A 7,272-nucleotide genomic window follows, 5' to 3' on the forward strand; every position below is an offset into this window, starting at 1 on the left:
ATATTATTCCATATGTGAATTTTGGTTTGTAGATTTATTCAGCTCATCTTCTCTCACCCCTTTTCTGCATCTGTAAATTTGGGTGTGAATCACCACCCTCTGAAAAATAAGGAATGATATATTCAGGGGATGACGTTATAAATCATGGGCAGCACTCAGAGCTTGGAATAGGGTCCTCACAATGGCATAGGGGCTGCTGCACAGAAGGACAGCTATATTTTCTCCCAGCCAGTCATCTGCTGACCTCTGACTGGACTAGACTGGGTGGTTACTGATATGAATGCACTCTGTGCCTCGGGCACTGTGCTCAGCACTTTACAGAAATATCTCACTTAATCCCTACGGTGACACTGGGAAGTAAACTTTAGAATCTCCATTTTACAGACGGAACTGAGAAAAGTCAAGTTATTGGCCCAACTTCACCCAGACCAGACCCAACATCACCCAGACCAATCAGGATTCAAGCCCAGATCTATGGGTTGATCATGATGTAACCACTGCACTAGTCTCTGGATGGAAAATATGACCAAAGTATTTTTAAAATAGTTAATGAATGTGCTACCTTCTGTATGAGTTATGGTTCTCCAGAGAAACAGAACCAATAGAGATATGCATGTAAGAGGAAATTTATTATAGGAAATGGCTCATGTGATTATGGAGGCTGAAAAATCCCACAACCTGCCATGTACAAGCTGGAGAACCAGCAAAATGGGTGGTGTAACTCAGTTGGAGTCTGAAGGCCTGAGAAGTCCCACTTGGAGTTGGAAAGGCCAAGAACTGGGAGCTCCAATGTCTGGGAGCATTAGATGGACGTCCCAGCTCAAGTGAAGATGAGTTCATCCTCGCTCTGCCTTTTTGTTCTGGTCAGGCCCTCAACAGAGTGAATGATGCCTATCCCCACCATCTTCTCTACTCTGTCTACTGATTCAAATGCTCATCTTTCCCAGAGACATCCTCATAGACATATCCAAAAAATGTTTCATTGGTATCCCTGGCATCCCTTAGCCCTGTCAAGATGACACATAAAATTCACCATTACATTATATCTACCCTGAAAGAGCTCATGGCCCTCTGAAAAGGTAAGTAAGGAGAGTCACAAAAGCACATCTAATAAAGACCCATGTGGTTGGAGAGCTGTGGGGGCACAAGAGAACCCCTTGCTATGGAGCTGAGGAAGGCTTCCTGGTAGGGTATTGAGCATGAATAAGAACTTGCCTGGTGGGCAAGGGTCAGACTGCAGAGGAAAAGGAGAGCCAAGAGCTGGACCTCACAGGAAATCTGTGTTTGCAGGTGGAAAGAGCGCTTATGGGTAACTACAGACGGTGCGTTTTTGGAATCAGACAGACTCAGTTTTGAATTCTGCTAGCTGTGTGCTTAGACAGTCATTTCACTCTCTGAGTCTCAGTGTGCCCTTCCTGAGAACAAAGATCATTGTTTCACCACCGTGTTGGAGGGACTGAGCAACACATGAAAGTAACGTGCTCGGTCCAGCATTAGGCCGAGAAGGGCTCAGAAATGGTACGTCAAGTTCTTGTTACCATCTCTGAGGATCTCCCACTTTTGTCTGACTTTCCCTTCCACCAGCAAACCTGAGAGTGTGATGCACAAGGAGTGGCTTCCAAGGCCACAGACCTGTGGACACACACCTTTCTGGAAGGGACGAGAGGGCAGTGAAAGCCAGCTGGTCTTTGACTTCAGCCGCACCTGGTTTCAAATCCTGCTTCTGTCACTTACCAGCTTGGACCTGAGACCTTGGGCAAGCCCCTTACCTCCACTGAGGCCCAGTCTCCCCTTCTGTGTACAAGGGCCAGCAAGCCCTGTCCTGTAAGCTCTCACGTCACATGAGCATAGTGCCCTGCACGTAAATGTGCTATCCGTGTTGAGTGGAAGCCTCCGAAACCTGCCTCCCTGTGATCACCACGCAGGCACTCAGTGCGGTGGTCTGCGGCCCACGTCGGTGGTTGTGTCCATCTACACAGGAGAGCAGCAGCCCCAACGAGGACTTCCCCAAGGGCCCCGGGGCCTGCCACCCTCCAGGGCACCCAGCCTCCCATGGCCTAAAGGCAGAAGCCTCTGCCCCCCGAGCCCATCTCCTCCACATCCTGCCCTAGCTCTTGCGGGAAGGAGCATGACTCATTGAGGGAAGAGTGCTGGCATCATCTCCCCCCACCGCATGGGGCCAGCCAGCAGCTTGTGGTTAAAGGGCCTGCCTGGGTTGCAAAACAAGCCAGTTTGCTGTGTTCGGGCGTCACGTGACTCAGCGGGCTCTGGGGATGGCCTTTTCTTCCCTCGCTCACTGACTCACCGCAGGCTGGCTCGCTGTCACATGGGTTTCTGGGCCTCAGGTCCCCCGAGTGCTCCTAGCTGCTGAGCTCACTTAGAGAAGACCAAATTAGAAGAACTACTTCATTTTTCCTTATGTTATTGCACCACAAATGCACAAACATACCTTCTGAAAAATGTAAAGACAATCAAGCATAGAACCCTATAGAGACCAGAAACTGCCCCTCTGCCGCAGCAGATCTGGCCAATATCTTCCCGAGTATCTCTAAGAGCCCTAGCTCATCTTTTTAAATTAATTTTAAGTTACATAGAAATCTATAAATTCAACCTTCTTTTTTAAAATAGTAGACTAGTACTGAGAAGGCAAGAGTTCCCCTTGACAGAGGTCACCTCCAAAACTGACCCGGTCCAGAGGCAACCATTATCACCAGGGAAGTATTTCTCAGAAATCTCTGTTCTTTATATGGTATTATATGTGACATAGAAGTCATAGGAAAGACTAGGGGTGGGAGCCGGGAGGTGCCTTTCTTTTTTTTAAGATTTTATTTATTTTTTGGGCAGAGAGACAGCACGATCAGGGGGAAGGACAGAGGGAGAAGCAGACACTCTGCTGAGCAGGGAGCTTGAGGCAGGACTCGATCCCAGGACCCTGGGATTATGATCTGAGTTGAAGACAGATGCTTAACTGACTGAGCCACCCAAGTGCCCCTGGGGTGCATGTCTATGCTGATTTTTGCAAAGTATGTACCTTTCTACAGTTTGCTTTTTTCATCTGTCACAATGCTTCAGAGATTTGCCATTTGAGCACACAAAGGGTCCACTGATTTCATTTAATGGTTACTGAGTATTTGCCCCACTTATGCACGTGCTATAATTTTTAAGTTGCCAACTGGTGGACTTTTAATTTGGCTCCAGTTTTTTGTGCTGTTCATAAACAATGTTAGCATGACCACCCGCCCACACTCTTCTTTTGCCCTCTTGCAGGTAGTTCTTGAAAGCTGATGCCAGGGGGTAGAATCAGTGCATCCCAGCACACATGCTGCCTTAGTAGATATCACTGCATGGTGATACAGCCTATCCTACCTGTTTTCCAGGTATTCACAGATACCTGTCCATGTGCACATGGCAACTCACTCTGGAACGGTTCATGTTAAATGCTACAAGAGAAAGATTGAGAGAAGAAGAGAAGAATCTCTTCACCCCCAGGACTCAGTGTCCTGTTGAGAGGCAGCATCCGGTAGCATGAGGAAGGCCCACAGAACATCTGCAAGATGGAAATGATCAATCACTGCATCTAAATTCCCATGGAAAGGGGGAAACCAAAGACTGGCCAGAGAAGTTGACTTACCAATTGGCTCCCAGTGCCTTCTTGCCAAGCTTACTCTTCACAGTTAAGAGGAAGCATATCTGGGGCATCTGGGTGGCTCAGTGGTTGAGTGTCTGCCTTCGGCTCAGGTCCTGGGATCTAGTCCTACATGGGGCTCCTCACAGGGAGCCTGCTTCTCCCTCTGCCTATGTCTCTGCCTCTCTCTGTGTGTCTCTCATGAATTAGATAAATAAAATTAAAAAGAAAAAAAGAGGAAGCATATTCTTCTACATGGAAGCCAGGGGAATCTTTTCCAAATTCAGATATAATCATGCCCCCTCTACTGGAAATATTTCACTGGCTTCCTATGCTCCAACTTTAAGACACCATCCAGCCCTTTGCTCTTTGATCTCCAGAGAGCACCAGGATCTCTCCTTCCTGCTACAGGGCCTTTGCACGTGTCTCTGGCCTTTGACTCTCTGGAATATTTCTTGCTCCTCCCCTTCCACTCTCACACTCACTTTGCTAACTCCTACTCATGTCTGAGATCTGAGCTAAAGCATTCCTTCCTCGGGGAAGCTACTTTGGCCCCCTTGACCATGCCAGAGCCCTCTCAGAATATCTCTTAGTATCTTGTACTTCTCCTTCAGAGCACTGCTCACAGACGCAATTTATGATTTTTGTGTAATACTTAAAAAATACCTGACTCACCTACTGACTCTCCAAGGTCAGGGGCTGGCTTTCTTTTTGCTGGATCTCTGGCATTTAGGCTGCAGTAAATGTTCAGTATTATCTGGATGGATGAAGGAGTCACTTTATTCCTCTCCCCTTACCACATGGACTTTCGAGCATATTCTTTAGTCTCTCCCCTGAGTCTTTCCCTTGCAACACCAAGGTTCCCAATAGGAGGTTGCCTCAGAGGACACACATCCTTCTGGTCACAGGAGGCAGAGGCTGGTCTGAAAATCACCTGGGCTTCAGATTTGCCACACCTGATTTCAAACCCCATTTCAACAACTTGGACATGTCACTTTTATTCCCTGGACTCAGTTTCCTCATCTGCAAAATGGGGCAGCCACCCTGCCTTGCAGGATTGTATGGGGACTGAGGACAGGGCCTGGGCCAGGGCCTGGAACATTGCAGTAGCTCAGCTTTGGAGGGGAGCCCCCGGAATTCCCCTTCCTCATAATCACCTCACTGTGGTCTGGAGAGGGTTTCACACTTATGATAACTCAACAGTGACCTTCCCCACGCTTTCAGATCCTTGCCCTGAATCCAACAAGGGGAGCTCCATCATCTGATGGACCAAACACCATCCATCAGCACCAGCTGCAGCACTGAGGGCAGACATGGGATTAGGAATGGTCCCAGGGAACCCCTGCCACCACCATCGCCCATGACTCTCTGAGACCTGGTATATTCGGCTAATGGGGAGCAAGCTGGCTACCTTAGACCCACAGAGGCTTTCTCCCTTCGGAGTAACAACCCTGCTTTTCTTTGACAGCACCTGCACGGCTCCCTATACGGCCAAGAGATCTTTCTGGATCCCAGGAATAATTGGTCATGAAAGGAGAATAAGGGGGCATTGGCTGAGCTGCAGCCTCAGGGGTCAGTCAGAGAGGCCAGGAGGGCATCCTGCAGCCCTCAAAGGATGGGCATCTGAAGACTCAGAACTGGGACTATGGCCAGGAACTCCAGAACATTCCAGAATGTTCCAGAATGGCCCAGAACATCCACTGCCCCTTTTGTTTCTTTCTCACCTCTGGCTGTGGCCCTTGGCCTTAAATCAGCCTCATCCCCAGGTTTCATTGCTCATCCAGTGTACCTTAGCGCCAGGTCCCAGCCAGATGCTAGAGGTGCCCTGGTGAGTATGACAGAGGTAGCTCCTCTGGCAGATGAGCCCGAGGCTGCCGCGGCCCTGCTGCCCACCTTGGCCCCTCACCTCAGACAGTGAAGGCTCTGAGAAGGAACACGGTTACAGAAAAGCCTGATGAGCCAGGTCTGCTCTGAACCCTTTCCACCTGAGAGCTGCTTTTTCCCAGAACGCCATCCCATGATTTCAAAGGAATCTGGCAAGGCCACCTCCTGCGCGGGCCCCGGCCAAGTCCCCCCCTTCTTTTGGGCCACACTCGCCCTCAGCCCGAGCTGATTCCCGACAGCACGCCCCGTGCATGGGCCCTGCAGCCGCAGTTTCCGTCGCTGGGGTTCCTGGCACCTAGAGGATGCAGCTTGGCAGCGCTCCAGGAAACCGTGCCCTGTGCCACCTTTTTCCACCCAGGGTTGGGCTGCACAGACGCCTCCTGCTGTCCTGTCCCTGGGACTCGGGAGCTGGGAGAAGCGGTGGGAGAAGCCAGAGCCGCAGGAGGCTGGGACTCTGGTTTGAACAGCAGGGAGGGAGGCCTGGCCTGACCGGAAGGCCCACACCATTCTGCCAGAACTCCAGGTTTTGGCAGGACCCGAATCCTGCTCGCCAAGGGAACTTGCAGAGTGCCAGACCCCCATGTGGAGAAAGACAAACATCAGCCTCGTGTTTCTGATTCACGTATGCTCAGCTCATCAAACTGCTATGTGGGGAAAGCTGCTTACATTTCAACACATCGAAGGACCTCCTTTGGAAATGTGATTTAGCTTTGTCCAGAGATCCCTTGGCCAGGGTGGAAGGATCCAGAGCCTGCCTCTCCCACCGCAGGCCTCTCCCACTTCACAAAGAATTACAGCCATGAGATGCACTTAGAGAAACAAACCTCACCTTTCAAACCTCAGGTGGCTGGGTGGCTCAGTCAGTCAAGCATCCGAGTCTTGGTTTTGGCCCGGGTCATGAGTTCCGGGTCATGGGATCAAACCCCACACATATGGCTCTGCTCTGGGCGGGGAGTCTGCTTGATATTCCCTCTGCCCCACCCCTGCCTACAGCACATGTGCATACATGCTCTCTCCTGCTCTCAAAAAAAGAAAAAAAAAGAGAAAGAAAGAAAGAAAGAAAGAAAGAAAGAAAGAAAGAAAGAAAGAAAGAAAGAAAGAAGGAAGGAAGGAAGGAAGGAAGGAAGGAAGGAAGGAAGGAAGGAAAGAAAGAAAGAAAGAAAGAAAGAAAGAAAGAAAGAAAGAAAGAAAGAAAGAAAGAAAGAAAGAAAGAAAGAAAGAAAGAAAGAAAGAAAGAAAGAAAGAAAGAAAGAAAGAAAGAAAGACCTGGGTTTCCTATCCACAAACTGGGAGGGGTACTGACCCAGCAGAATTGCCGAGAAGATTAAATACCAAATGCATTATTTCTGTCCCAGGATTTAATAAGTACTAAATAAAAAGGTATATGTTATTAATCCTAGTATTAGGGTTATTATCAGTATCTGCAACATCACCATTGTGTGATTCAGCAGACCCCTGGAATCTTGGACACAGTGCAGAGACTCCCAGGGTTCATCCTTACAGCAGTGACCCCAACAAATCCCCCTTCTCAGAATCCACACCAGTGCAGTCCCTTCCTCCACACTGACTCTGGGATTGGACACAAGACTTGGTCTGGCAATGCCAGGAGGGTCAGGATGACCCAGGCCTTGGAGACAGGCTCAGGCATCCAAGACTTCCAGGCCGGGCCCAAGACCAAAGCAGATGGAGCCCCGTGACGAGCCCAGGTGAGCCCAGCAGAAGGGCCTCCAGCCAGATGAGCTGAGCTGCTGCTCTGAGCCACC

General features: G+C 49.6%; 1 long non-coding RNA gene across 1 annotated transcript; it reads right to left on the bottom strand.

The window, feature by feature from the left end:
* On the bottom strand, positions 1-5,285 carry LOC144298346 (uncharacterized). Its single transcript, XR_013365295.1, has 4 exons — positions 5,097-5,285; positions 4,301-4,382; positions 2,306-2,452; positions 1-99 (listed from the first exon to the last, which is right to left on the bottom strand). It is a non-coding gene; the product is annotated as an uncharacterized LOC144298346 (long non-coding RNA).
* Positions 5,286-7,272: the final 1,987 nt, after the last annotated feature.

The sequence above is a fragment of the Canis aureus genome, chromosome 26 (assembly GCF_053574225.1).
Source record: "Canis aureus isolate CA01 chromosome 26, VMU_Caureus_v.1.0, whole genome shotgun sequence".
NCBI lineage: Eukaryota > Metazoa > Chordata > Mammalia > Carnivora > Canidae > Canis > Canis aureus.